Here is a 13,746-nt window from a genome sequence, read left to right on the forward strand (position 1 = left end):
CCAAACAATCCCCACTGGTCTTTTCTTCCTGATTTTTACACCCTTGTCTAGTTAGTTTTCTCACATGCTGAGCTAGACAGACTTCTGCAACCAAGAGTGTTACAAACATGACAAAATATAACTTCAAAAGCTAGGTCAGAAAAGACATGGAAGCTTCTGCCTTCCTCTCACCTGGGTCACTTGCTCTGGGCAAAGCCAGCAGCAATGTTGTGAGAAATGTCAAGCCACCCTAGGAAGAGTCCGCATGGCAAGGAACTGTGGCCTCCTGCCAACAGGCAGCACCAAGTGGCCAGCCATGTAAGTAAGCCATCTTGGAAGTGGATCTCCAATCCTACTCAAGCCTGAGGATGACTGCAGCCCTAGTTAACCTATTGACTACAACTTCATTAAAAAAAAAAAAAAAAAGCCAGAAGCACCCATCTAAGCCATACCAGGTTTCCTGATGCACAAAAACCAAGTTGAAAAATGTTTACTGGGGTTTTAAGCCAATATTTCTTGAAGGTAACTATTACTCAGAACAGATAATATACAACCCAATTTTCTAAAAAATGGACAAAATCTTGAATAGACATTTCATGTAAAAAAAGAAATAAGAAAAAAAGATAAGGGAGTGTCTAGGTGGCACAGTCAGGTGTCCGACTCCTGATTTCATCTTAGGTCATGATCTCAGGGTTGTGGGATGGAGCCCCGCATCTCTGTACTCAGCAGGGAACCTGCCTGGGATTCTTTCTCCATCTCCCTCTGCCCTTTCCACTTGTGCTCTCTCTCTCTCTCTCTCCCCCAAGTAAATAAATAAATCTTTAAAAAGTTTTACTTAATAAGACAAAAAGGGGCAGCCCTGGTGGCCCAGTGGTTTAGCGCCACCTTCAGCCCGGGGTGTGATCCTAGAGTTCCAGGATCGAGTCCCACGTCGGGCTCCCTGCATGGAGCCTGCTTCTCCCTCTGCCTGTGTCTCTGCCTCTCTCTTTCTCTGTCTGTCGTAAATAAAATCTTTAAAAAAAAAAAAAAAGACAAAAAGGATATGCAGGGATGCCTGGTCGGCTCAGTCAGCAGTATGTACGACACTTGATTTTAGGGTTATGAGTTCGAGCCCCACATTTGGTGTAAACATAACTTAAAAATAAAATGCTTTTTAAAAAAGTATATGCAAATAGCTAATAAGCTTAGCAGGGAAGTTCATATTAAAGCTGCAATGAAATATTGCTATATACCCGCTAGAATAACAAATTTTAAGAGTGATAATAACAAGTGTTGATGAGGATATGGAACAACTAGAACTTTCATATGTTGCAGGCAGAAAGTTACACTGGTACAGCCACTTTGAAAAACTATTTGACAATACATCTTAATGCTAAGTATTTATAAACCTTAAGACTTAGTAATTTCACTCCTGAATTTATACCCCTGAAAACTGAGTAGCTTACATCTATAATAAACATGTACAGGAATACTCTTAGTAGATTTATTCATAATAGATCATAATAGATCCAAACTGACGACAACTCAAAGGTCTTTTTTTTTTTTTTAAGATTTTATTTATTTATTCATGAGAGACAGAGACAGAGAGAGAGAGGCCGAAGGCAGACGCTCAACCGCTGAGCCACCCAGGTGCCTAACCCAAACATCTTTCAACAGGAAAGTAATAAATAAACTGTGGTATACTTATACAGTGGAATACTATACAACAAAATAATTAACTGCTACATTGATTACATGGATGAATCAAACTGCTTTAATATTGTTGAATGTAATAAGCCAGACACAGAAGAGGACACACTGTATGACTCCACCGATATGAAGCTGAAAACCAATAAAACAAACTGTTGTTGATAGAAATGTAAAAAGTGATTACTTCTGGGATGCCTGGGTGGCTCAGTGGTTGAGCGTCTGACTTCAGCTCAGGGTGTGATCCTGGGGTCCTGGGATCCAGTCCCGCATCGGGCTCCCCACAGGGAGCCTGCTTCTCCCTCTGCTTGTGTCTCTGTCTCTGTGTCTCTCATGAATAAATAAACTTCTTTGAAAAAGAAGTCTCCTACTTCTTAGGAGGTTATATTGCTTGGAAAGGGTCATGAGGGAGCTTTTTGTGTTACTAGAATATTCTATATCTTTTTTTTTTTTTTAGAATATTCTGTATCTTGATCTGGGTGTGGTTACAGGACTGTAATCAGATGGAAATTCATCAAGTTGTATAACCAAATTCTATATACATTTCATTAATCTATACCTCAATTAAAAAGTTAAACTAAAATGGAGGGATTTATATAAAACACAAACCATATAAAGAACAGAAGAAAATACTTAAAAATTATCATTAACAGGGACGCCTGGGTGGCTCAGCGGTTGAGCATCTGCCTTCGGCCCAGGGCGTGATCCTGGAGACCCAGGATAGAGTCCCACGTCGGGCTCCCTGCATGGAGCCTGCTTCTCCCTCTGCCTCTGCCTGTCTGTGCCTCTCTCTCTCTCTCTCTCTCTCTGTGTCTCTCATGAATAAATAAATAAAATCTTTTTAAAAATAATATATCTAAAAAAATTATCATTAACAACACCTGAGTAGTAAGATAAAATATTATAGCTATGAATAAGAGTATATTACACCTAAAACTAAGAACAATTAGATAACAAGATAGAACTCTTCAAAAATTAAAGACATGATGGGTAGAATAGAAGTTCAATAAAAAGTTGAAAGAAAAGAAAACTCCCAGAAAGCATAATACGAAAATCAAAGAGGTGGAAAGCACGAGTGATAAGAAGAAATTAAGAGTATTCCAAGAGATGGAGAATAATAGAATTTGCCGTGAGACCAGAGAATATGGGGGGGGGGTAGATTTATTTAAGATAAAATACAAATAAATTTCCCAGAACTGAGGTAATAATTCTCTATATTGAAAATGCCCATTGAGTACCTGGCACACAAATCCATGTCATAAACGTTAAAGTATGCTGAAGAAAATCATAAAAGCATGGAATGCAACAGAGGAGATGGAAGGAGAGCAGCAGAGGAGGAGAGGAGAGAGACAGAAATAGGGAGAACACGGGTCTCATTTGAAGAACCAGATAATGGGGCATGTGGCTGGCTCAGTCTGTAGAGCATGTAACTCTTTATCTCCAGGTCAGGAGTTTGAGTCCCACATGGGGCATAGAAAGTATTAAACATAATTTTCAAAAAGCCCTAGAGAACCAGATAATGGAATCAGAATAGGGACACCTGAGTGGCTCAGTGGTTGAGCATCTACCTTCCACTCAGGGCGTGATCCTGGAGTCCTGGGATCGAGTCCCACATTAGGCTCCTCGCAGGGAGCCTGCTTCTCCCTCTGCCTATGTCTCTGCCTCTCCCTCTCTATCTCTCATGAATAAATAAATAAATCTTTTAAAAAGATCAGAATAGCAGGGGACTTTTCAAGATCAATACGGGATGCTAGAAAAGAGTGGAGAAATGCCTTTAAAATTCTGAGGAGTCTTTTAGCTCCCAGAGCAGCGCCTTGGTGGTCGGCAAGAACAAGTGCCTTACAAAAGGTGGCAAAAAGGGAGCCAAGAAGAAAGTGGTTGATCCATTTTCTAAGAAAGATTGGTATTATGTGAAAGCACCAGCTATGTTCAATATAAGAAATATTGGAAAAACACTAGTCACAAGAACTCAAGGAACCAAAATTGCATCTGATGGTCTCAAGGGTCGCGTTTTTGAAGTTAGCCTTGCTGATCTGCAGAATGATGAAGTTGCATTTATGAAATTCAAGCTAATCACTGAGGATGTGCAGGGCAAAAATTGCCTGACTAATTTCCATGGCATGGATCTTACCCATGACAAAATGTGTTCCATGGTCAAAAAAATGGCAGACCATGATTGAAGCTCATGTTGATGTAAAGACTACCGATGGCTATTTGCTTCGTCTATTTTGTGTTGGTTTTACTAAAAAATGCAATAATCAGATTCGGAAGACCTCTTACGCTCAGCACCAACAGGTCCACCAAATCTGGAAAAAGATGGAAATCATGACCTGAGAGGTGCAGACAAATGATTTGAAAGAAGTGGTCAATAAATTGATTCCAGACAGCATTGGAAAAGATATAGAAAAAGCTTGTCAGTCTATATCTAAAAGATATAGAAAAAGCTTGTCAGTCTATTTATCCACTCCATGATGTCTTTGTTAGAAAAGTAAAAATGCTGAAGAAGCCCAAGTTTGAATTGGGAAAACTTATGGAGCTTCATGGTGAAGTTAGTAGTTCTGGAAAAGCTACGGAGGATGAGACTGGTGCTAAAGTTGAACGAGCTGATGGATATGAACCACCAGTCCAAGAATCTGTTTAAAATTCAGACACTTAATAAAATAAAAACATATTTGTGATGTTTAAAAAATAAAATAAAATAAAATTCTGAGGAAAATTATTTTCAACCTAAAATTCTATAGTCACTCAAACTTAAGTATGAGGATTGAATAAAAATATTTCCAAGCATGCAAAGACTCTCCTTCTTCGAAAAAAAAAATATTTTTTTTCCGGGGCACCTCATTGGCTCAGGCGGTGGGACATGCAATTCTTGATCTTGGGGTTTTGAGTTTGAGCCCCATATTGGGTTAAGATTACTTTAAAAAAATAAAAATCTTTAAATATATATGTAGTTCCTACATGATTTTTTTTATTAAAAGATTTTACTTATTTATTCATGAGAGAGAGAGAGAGAGAGAGAGAGAGAGGCAGAGACACAGGCAGAAGGAGAAGCAGGCTCCATGCAGGGAGCCCGACGTGGAACCTGATCCCAGGACTCCAGGATCATGCCCTGGGCCGAAGGCAGGTACTAAACTGCTGAGCCACCCAGGGATCTCCTCCTACATGATTTTTAAGGAGTGTCCTAGAAGATGTGCTATGGCAAAATTAGGGCATAACTTTGGAAAGTGGATGGAATAGACTCCAAGAGACTGAGCAACCCAGCCAGAAAAGCAGCCAAGGGAGGCCTAGTATGACAGTTGTGTGCCTGGCCTAGAGATGCCCAAGTCTATATTGGAGGGAAGTCTCTATGGGAATAATGAAATTGTGTTTTTTGCATTCAGAAAAATATTGAAAGGTTTTAACAGATTTGTTATTTTCCCAAATAGCTGTAGGAAGTTTAGTTACATGAACATGAAGAGCTTTGAAAATGAAAAGATAAAATGATTTTCAGCTCTAGGATAAAAAAAAACAAGATTTATAAGAGATAAGAAAGCCATTCATTCAATTCATCAAAAGAATATAATAATTGCATATATATGCACCCAACATCAGAGCACCTAAATACATAAAGCAGAATACATTAAGAGAATTACATCAATACAATAATAATGCGGGGGGGGGGGGGTGTACAACAACCCATGTTCAACAACAGATAGATCATCCAGACAGAAAAGCAATAAGAAACACTGGACTTGAACGATACGTTAGGCCAAATGAACATAACAGAACATTCCATGCAACAGCATGAGAATAGGTATTCTTGGGCAGCCCGGGTGGCTCAGTGGTTTAGCGCTGCCTTCCGCCCAGGGCGTGATCCTGGAGACCCGGATCGAGTCCCACATCAGGCTCCCTGCATGGAGCCTGCTTCTCCCTCTACCTGTGTCTCTGCCTCTCTCTCTCTCTCTCTCTCTGTGTCTCTCATGAATAAATAAAATCTTTTTTTTAAAAAAAGAGAGAATATATATTCTTCTAAAGTGTACATGAAACATTTTCAAGTAGAGATCAAATGTTAGGATACAAAACAAGCCTTAACAATTATCATTCATTCATTCATTCACTCATTCATTCATAGATCTTTTTTTTAATAAGATTAATTTTTCCGGGGCGCGATCCTGGAGACCCGGGATCGAATCCCACGTCGGGCTTCCGGTGCATGGAGCCTGCTTCTCCCTCTGCCTGTGTCTCTGCCTCTCTCTCTCTCTGTGTGACTATCATAAATAAATAATAATAAAAAAAATTTTAAAAAAAATAAATTAATTTTTTATTGGTGTTCAATTTACCAACATACAGAATAACACCCAGTGCTCATCCCATCAAGTGCCCCCCTCAGTGCCCGTCACCCATTCACCCCCACCCCCCGCCCTCCTCCCCTTCCACCACCCCTAGTTCATTTCCCAGAGTTAGGAGTCTTTATGTTCTGTCTCCCTTTCTGATATTTCCCACACATTTCTTCTCCCTTCCCTTATATTCCCTTTCACTATTATTTATATTCCCCAAATGAATGAGAACATACACTGTTTGTCCTTCTCCGATTGACTTACTTCACTCAGCATAATACCCTCCAGTTCCATCCACATTGAAGCAAACGGTATTTGTCATTTCTAATGGCTGAGGAATATTCCATTGTATACATAAACCACAGCTTCTTTATCCATTCATCTTTCGATGGACACCGAGGCTCCTTCCACAGTTTGGCTATTGTGGACATTGCTGCTAGAAACATCGGGGTGCAGGTGTCCCGGAGTTTCACTGCATCTGTATCTTTGGGGTAAATTCCCAGCAGTGCAATTGCTGGGTCGTAGGGCAGGTCTATTTTTAACTCTTTGAGGAACCTCCACACAGTTCTCCAGAGTGGCTGCACCAGTTCACATTCCCACCAAGAGTGCAAGAGGGTTCCCTTTTCTCCGCATCCTCTCCAACATTTGTGGTTTCCTGCCTTGTTAATTTTCCCCATTCTCACTGGTGTGAGGTGGGATCTCATTGTGGTTTTGATTTGTATTTCCCTGATGGCAAGTGATGCAGAGCATTTTCTCATGTGCATGTTGGCCATGTCCATGTCTTCCTCTGTGAGATTTCTGTTCATGTCTTTTGCCCATTTCATGATTGGATTGTTTGTTTCTTTGAGTTGAGTTTAATAAGTTCTTTATAGATTTTGGAAACTAGCCTTTTATCTGATATGTCGTTTGCAAATATCTTCTCCCATTCTGTAGGTTGTCTTTTAGTTTTGTTGACTGTATCCTTTGCTGTGCAAAAGCTTCTTATCTTGATGAAGTCCCAATAGTTCATTTTTGCTTTTGTTTCTTTTGCCTTCATGGATGTATCTTGCAAGAAGTTACTGTGGCCAAGTTCAAAAAGGGTGTTGCCTGTGTTCTCCTCTAGGATTTTGATGGAATCTTGTCTCACATTTAGATCTTTCATCCATTTTGAGTTTATCTTTGTGTATGGTGAAAGAGAGTGGTCTAGTTTCATTCTTCTGCACGTGGATGTCCAATTTTCCCAACACCATTTATTGAAGATCTTAAGTAATCTCTACACCCCACATGGGGCTCAAATTTACAACCCCAAGATCAAGAGTTGCATGCTCTACCAACTGAGCCAGCCAGGTGTCCCAACTCCTGAAAAATTTTAAGACTGAAAAGCATATTGAGTATCTTTATCTTTCTAATCATTATTGGTATGAAACTAAAAATCGTAACATGAAGAAATGTGGAAATTTTAAAAATATGTAGAAATTAAACAACACACACCTGGAAGACCAATCAGTCAAAGACAAATCACATGGAAAATTCAAAAACAAAGAGACAACCAAAAACGGAACACAATATATCAAAACTTATGGGATGTAGCAAAATAATTCTAAGATGGAACTTGATAGCAATAAATGCCTATATTAAGAAAAAAGAAACATATCAAATAAACAATGTAACTTTACATCTCAAGGGATTAGAAAAATAAAACAAACTAAGCCCAAAGTGAGTAGAAGGAAGGAAATAACATAGGCTAGAGCAGAAATAAATGAAATAGGGACTACAAAAACAACAGAAAAGATTGACAAAACTAAAAGGATAGCTTTTTGGGGAAAAAAAATCGACAAATCTTTAAACTAGGAAAAAAAGAGAGAAAACTCAAATAAATGAAGTTAGAAATGAAAGGTGAGACATTACAAATAATACCACATAAATCCAAAGGATAAGAAACTATGAATAATTATATGCCCACAAATTGGATAGCCTAGAGGAAATGAATAAATTTCTAGAAACAAATAACCTACCAAGACTGAATCATGAATAAATAGAAAATCTGAACAGACCAATGGTGAGTAAGGACGTTGGATCAGTAAACAAAAACCTCCCCAAAAAAGAAATGCCCAGGAACACATGGTTTCACCAGTGAATTCTAAAAAACATTTAAAGAAAAATTAATGTCAGTCTTTCCTGAACTCTCAAAAAAACTGAAGAGGAGGGTACACTTCCAGATTCATTTTATGAGACCAGCATAGTTTAACACCAAAGCCAGATAAAGGAAACTACAGGCAATTTTCCTAAGGTATACAGATGTAAACATTCTCAACAAAATATTGCAAACAAAATTCAACAGCACACTGAAAGGGTTCACCATGACTAAGTGAATAAGATTATCCCTGGGATTTAAAATGGTTTAACATATGCAAATCAATAAATATGACACACTGCAGTAACAGGATGAACAATAAAGATCACATGAATATCTCAATAAATGCAGAAAAAGCATCTGACAATAACACAGTATCTTTCATGATAAAATTGAACAAATTGGGTATAAAAGGAACATACCTCAGCATAATAAAGGCTATATATAACAAATCTACAGGTAATATTTTACTTGATAATGAAAAACTGAAAGCTTCCCCTCTAAGATCAGGAACAAAACAAAGATGCCCACTGTCACCACTCTTATTCAACACCATACTGTTAGTCCTAGCCAGAGCAGTTAGGGAAGTAAAAGAAATTAAAGGTTTGTAAACAGGAAACAGAGAAGCAAACTGTTATCTGTAGATGACACAATTTTACACATAGAAATCCTAGGAGTGACTAGCTGGCTCAGTCAGAAGGCCATGTGACTCTTGATCTCAGGGTCATGAGTTCAAGCCCCACAATGGGTGTAGAGATTACTTAAATACGTTAAAAACAAAGAAAGAAATCCTAATGACTCACTCAAAAAACTACTGGAACTAATCAAGGAATTCAGTAAAGTTGCAGGATATAAAATCAACATACAAATATCTTTTATTACTACATACTAACAATAAACTATCTGAAAAAGAAATAAGAAAACTATTTCATTCATAATAGCATCAAAAACAAAATACTTGGGAATAAATTTAACCAAGGAATTGAAAGATCTTTATAATAAAAACTATAAGATCTTGATGAAAGAATTGAAGAAGACAAACCAAAAATTTCCCATGCTCATAAATTGGAAAACTTAATACTGATAAAATATAATGCCCAAAGCCAACTATAGATTCAACACAATCCCTATCAAAACTACAATGGTATTTTTTTTTCTTTTTACAATGGTATTTTTTAAAGAAGTATAAAAAACAACCCCAAAACTTGTATGGAACCATAAAAGGCTCGAATAGCTGAAGCAATCAGAAGAAAGAACAAGGGTGCTTGGGTGGGCTCAGTCGGTTAAACATCTGACAGTTGGTTTTAGCTCAGGCCACAATCTCACAGGTCATGAGATGGAGCCCAGAGTGGGCTCTGAACTCGGCATCAGCTTGAAGATTCCCTCCATCTGCCCCTCCCCTTGTTCATGAACGTGCTCGCTCTCTCTCTCTCAAATAAATAAATTAAAAAAAAAAAAAAAGAAGAAGAAAAAGAAGAACAACAACAACAAACCTGAGGACATCACACTTCTTGATTTCAAGCTATACTATAAAGTCACAGTAATTAAAACAACATAATACCAGTATAAAAATAGACAAATAGACCAATAACAAAACAGAGAGCTCAGAAATAAACACTAGCATATATAGTTCACTAATACTTGACAAAAATACCCAATGGGGAAAGGATAGCCTTTTCAACAAATGATGCTGGTAGAACAAAATAACTGCAAGCAGAAAACTTGGAAAAATTGTACGGCTATCTTACATCACTCAAACAAATTAACTCAAAAGAGATAAAAACTTAAATATAAGACCTGATAGCATGAAATATCTAGAAGAAAACATAGGGAAGAAGCTCCTTGACCCTGGTCTGGGGAATTATTTTTTGGATATGACACCAAAAGCACAAACAAGAAAAGCAAAAATCATCAAATGGGACTACATCAAAGTAAAAAGCTTCTGCACAGCAAAGGAAACAATAAAAAAAAAATGAAAAGGCACATTGTGGAATGGGAGAAATTATTTGGAAACCACTTATCTGATAAGGAGCTAACATTCAGGATATAGAAAGAACTCCTGCAGCTCAATAACAAAAAAATCTATCTTAAAATAGGCAGGAGAATTAATAAACATTTTTCCCAAGGAAGACATCTAAAAGGTACATGAAAAGATGCTCAACTAATCATCAGAGAAATGCAAATCAAAATGACACTGAGAGCTCATCTCATTATCTGTTGGAATGGCTATCATTAAGAAGATAACAGATAATAGGTGCTGGCAAGATAGGGAGAAAAGGGAAGCCTCATTCACTACTGGTGGGAATGTAAATTGGTTCAGCCACTATAGAAAACAATTTGCAGTTTCCTCAAAAAATTAAAAATAGAACCACCATCTGATCCAGCAATCCTGGGTATATACCCAAAGGAAATGAAACAGGATATTGAAGAGAGAGATGCACTCCCATGTTTACTGAAGCATTATTCACAATAGCCAAGATATGGAAACAGCATAAATGTCTGACAAGACATCCTGCCATTTGCAACAACATGGATGAAACCTGAAGGCACTATGCTAAGTGAGGTAAGTCAGAGAGAAACACAAATACTGTGTGATATCATTTACATGTAGAATCTAAAAGAGCTAAACTCATAAAAACAGACAGTAGACCCAGTGGTTACCAGGAGCTACAGAATGGGGGAATTGGGGATACACTGTTTAGTGGTACAACCTTGCAACTAGTAGATAAATAAGCCCTGGAGAGCTAATATATTGAATAATGATTATAGATCACAATACTGTATCATAAACTTCAAAGTTTCTAAGAGAGTAGATCTTAAATTCTTCCCACCACAAGTAAGGAAAGATAATTATGTGACAGAGGTATTACTATAAATGTATTAAGTTAATGCATTATATATCCTAAATTCAAACAATATTATGTCAACTATATCTTAAATTTTTAAAGCTGAAATTTGAAAACCTAGCAAAAGAAATCATGATTGGGGTGACTGGGTGACTCAGTCAGTTAAGTGTCTAACTGGTTTTGGCTCAGGTCATGATCTCATGGGTCCTGAGATCAAGCCCTGTGTCAGGCTCTTCGCTCAGTTGGGAGTCTGCATGGGGACTGTCTCCCTTGGCCCCTTCCTCCATGCACACAGACTCTCTCTCTCTCTAAGAAATAAATAAAATCTTAAAAAATAAAAAATACATGAAAAAATCCCATTGATAGTAACATCAAAATCAATAAAACATTTATAAATAAATTTATCCAAGGATGTGAATGATCTGTATACTGAAAACCATAACATGTTGATAAAAGAAACTGAAAAAGATACAAATGGAAAAATATCATGGGTTCATGTTCAGAAAAATTAATATTGTTAAAATGCCCATACTTATCCAAACTAAACCAGGTGGTCTACAGATTTCAAGTAATCCCTACACCAAGATTCCAATGGCATTTCCCATTGAAATAGAAAAAAAAAAGAAAGAAAGAAAGAAAGAAAGAAAGAAAGAAAGAAAGAAAGAAAACCAAAATCTAAGCTTCATCTGGAACCACAAAAGACCTCAAAGAGCAAAAACAACCTTGAGCAAGAACAAAGCTGGAAACATTATACTTCCTCCTGATTTCAAATTATATTACAAAACTACAGTAATCAAAACAGTATGGTACTGGCATAAAACTAGAAGTATGTGCCAATGGAACTGAATAGAGAGCCCAGAAATAAATCCATACATATACAGTCAACTAGTCTTAGTGCCAAGAACACACATTACCAAGTCAACTAACAATAATGCCAAGAAAACACAATGGATAAAGAACAGTCTCTTCAAAAAATGGTGCTGGGAAAATGAAATTGGACCCTTATCTTACACCTATATCAAAATCAACTTAAATGGGGCAGCCTGGGTGGCTCAGCGGTTTAGTGTCGCCTTTGGCCCAGGGCCTGATCCTGGAGACCTGGGATCGAGTCCCACGTCAGGCTCCCCACATGGAGCCTACTTCTCCCTCTGCCTGTGTCTCTGCCTCTCTCTCACTGTGTCTCTCATAAATAAATAAATAAAATCTTTTTTAAAAATTCAACTTAAATGGATTAGAGGCTTACACATAAGACCTAAAACCATAACACTCCTAGAAACAAACGAACAACAGGGGGAAAGCTTTATGACATTGGTTTTGACAATGATTTTTTGTATTTGACACCAAAAGGGCAAACAACAAAAGAAAAAAAAATCATCAAGTGGGACTACATAAAACTACATTGTTTTCTGCATAGCAAAGAAAACAATCAACAAAACAAAAAGGCGATCTACAGAACAGGAGAAAATATTTGCAAACTATATATCCAATAAGGGGTTAATAACCAAAATAAGAACTCATATAACTGATTAAAAATGAGCAAAGGGGGGGATCCTTGGGTGGCTCAGCAGTTTAATGCCTGCTTTCTACATCAAAATCAACTTAAATGTGGCAGCTTCTCCCTCTGCCTTTGTCTCTGCCTCTGTGTGTGTGTGTCTCATGAATGAATAAATAAAAATCTTTATTAAACAAATAAATAAATAAAAATAAAAATGACCAAAGGATCTGAAAAGGCATTTTCCAAAGATGATATACAAATGGCCAACATGTATATATAAACATATTCAACATCACTTATCAGCAGAATGCAAATCAAAACCACAATGAGATATCATATCACTTGTGTCAAGATAGCTATTATCAAAAAAAAAATCAAGAAATAACAAGTTTTGGTGAGGATGATGAGAGAAAAGGGAACACTTGTGCACAGCTGTTAGAAATGTAAATTGGTGCAGCCTCTATGGAAAACAGTGTAAAGTTTTCTCAAAAAAATTCAAAATAGAGTTACCATCTGATTCAGCAATGCTACTGTTGGTATATATATCCAAAGGACATGAGGGATCCCTGGTGGCTCAGTGGTTTAGTGCCACCTTCAGCCCAGAGCGTGATCCTAGAGTCCCAGGATCGAGTCCCACGTCAGGCTCCCTGCATGGAGCCTGCTTCTCCCTTGCCTGTGTCTCTGTCTCTCTGTGTATCTCATGAATAAATAAAATCTTTAAAATAAAAAAAGGACATGAAATCACTATCTGACAGAGATATTTGCACTTTCACAATCACTGAAGTATTATTCATAGTTGCCAAGATATAGAAATAACCTAAATGTTTATCAACACATGAATGATAAATAAAATCATGTGTGAATGATATATATTTAATGGAATATTATTCAGCCATCAAAAGGAGTATATCCTGCCATTTGTGATAACATGGATCAACTTGAAGGACATTATGCTAAATTAGTAAGCTAGACACAAAAAGGCATATACTGCATGGCATCACTCTTTTGTGGAATCTTAAACTAATAAGTAATGCAGTAACAGAGTAGAACAGTGGTTACCAGGAGCTGGGTATGGGGACAGGGGGAGACGCCAGTCAAAGGGTACAAACATTCACTTACAAGAATCAGTAAGTTCTGAGGAGCTGACACACAGCACGACGACTATAGTAAATACTAAAGTACTATATACTCGAAATTAGCCAAGAGAGTAGACCTCAATTTTTCTCATCACACACAAAAAGGTGATGAATATGTTAAATTAGCTTGACTGTCGCAATCATTTCACAATGAATACATACATCAAAACATCAC

At 37.4% G+C, this 13,746-nt stretch overlaps 1 pseudogene; it reads left to right on the forward strand.

The window, feature by feature from the left end:
- The first annotated feature begins 244 nt into the window (after nt 1–244).
- On the forward strand, nt 245–4,306 carry LOC121477389 (annotated as a pseudogene).
- The last annotated feature ends 9,440 nt before the right edge of the window (nt 4,307–13,746 follow it).

This window comes from Vulpes lagopus, chromosome 17 (genome assembly GCF_018345385.1).
Source record: "Vulpes lagopus strain Blue_001 chromosome 17, ASM1834538v1, whole genome shotgun sequence".
NCBI classification, from domain to species: domain Eukaryota; kingdom Metazoa; phylum Chordata; class Mammalia; order Carnivora; family Canidae; genus Vulpes; species Vulpes lagopus.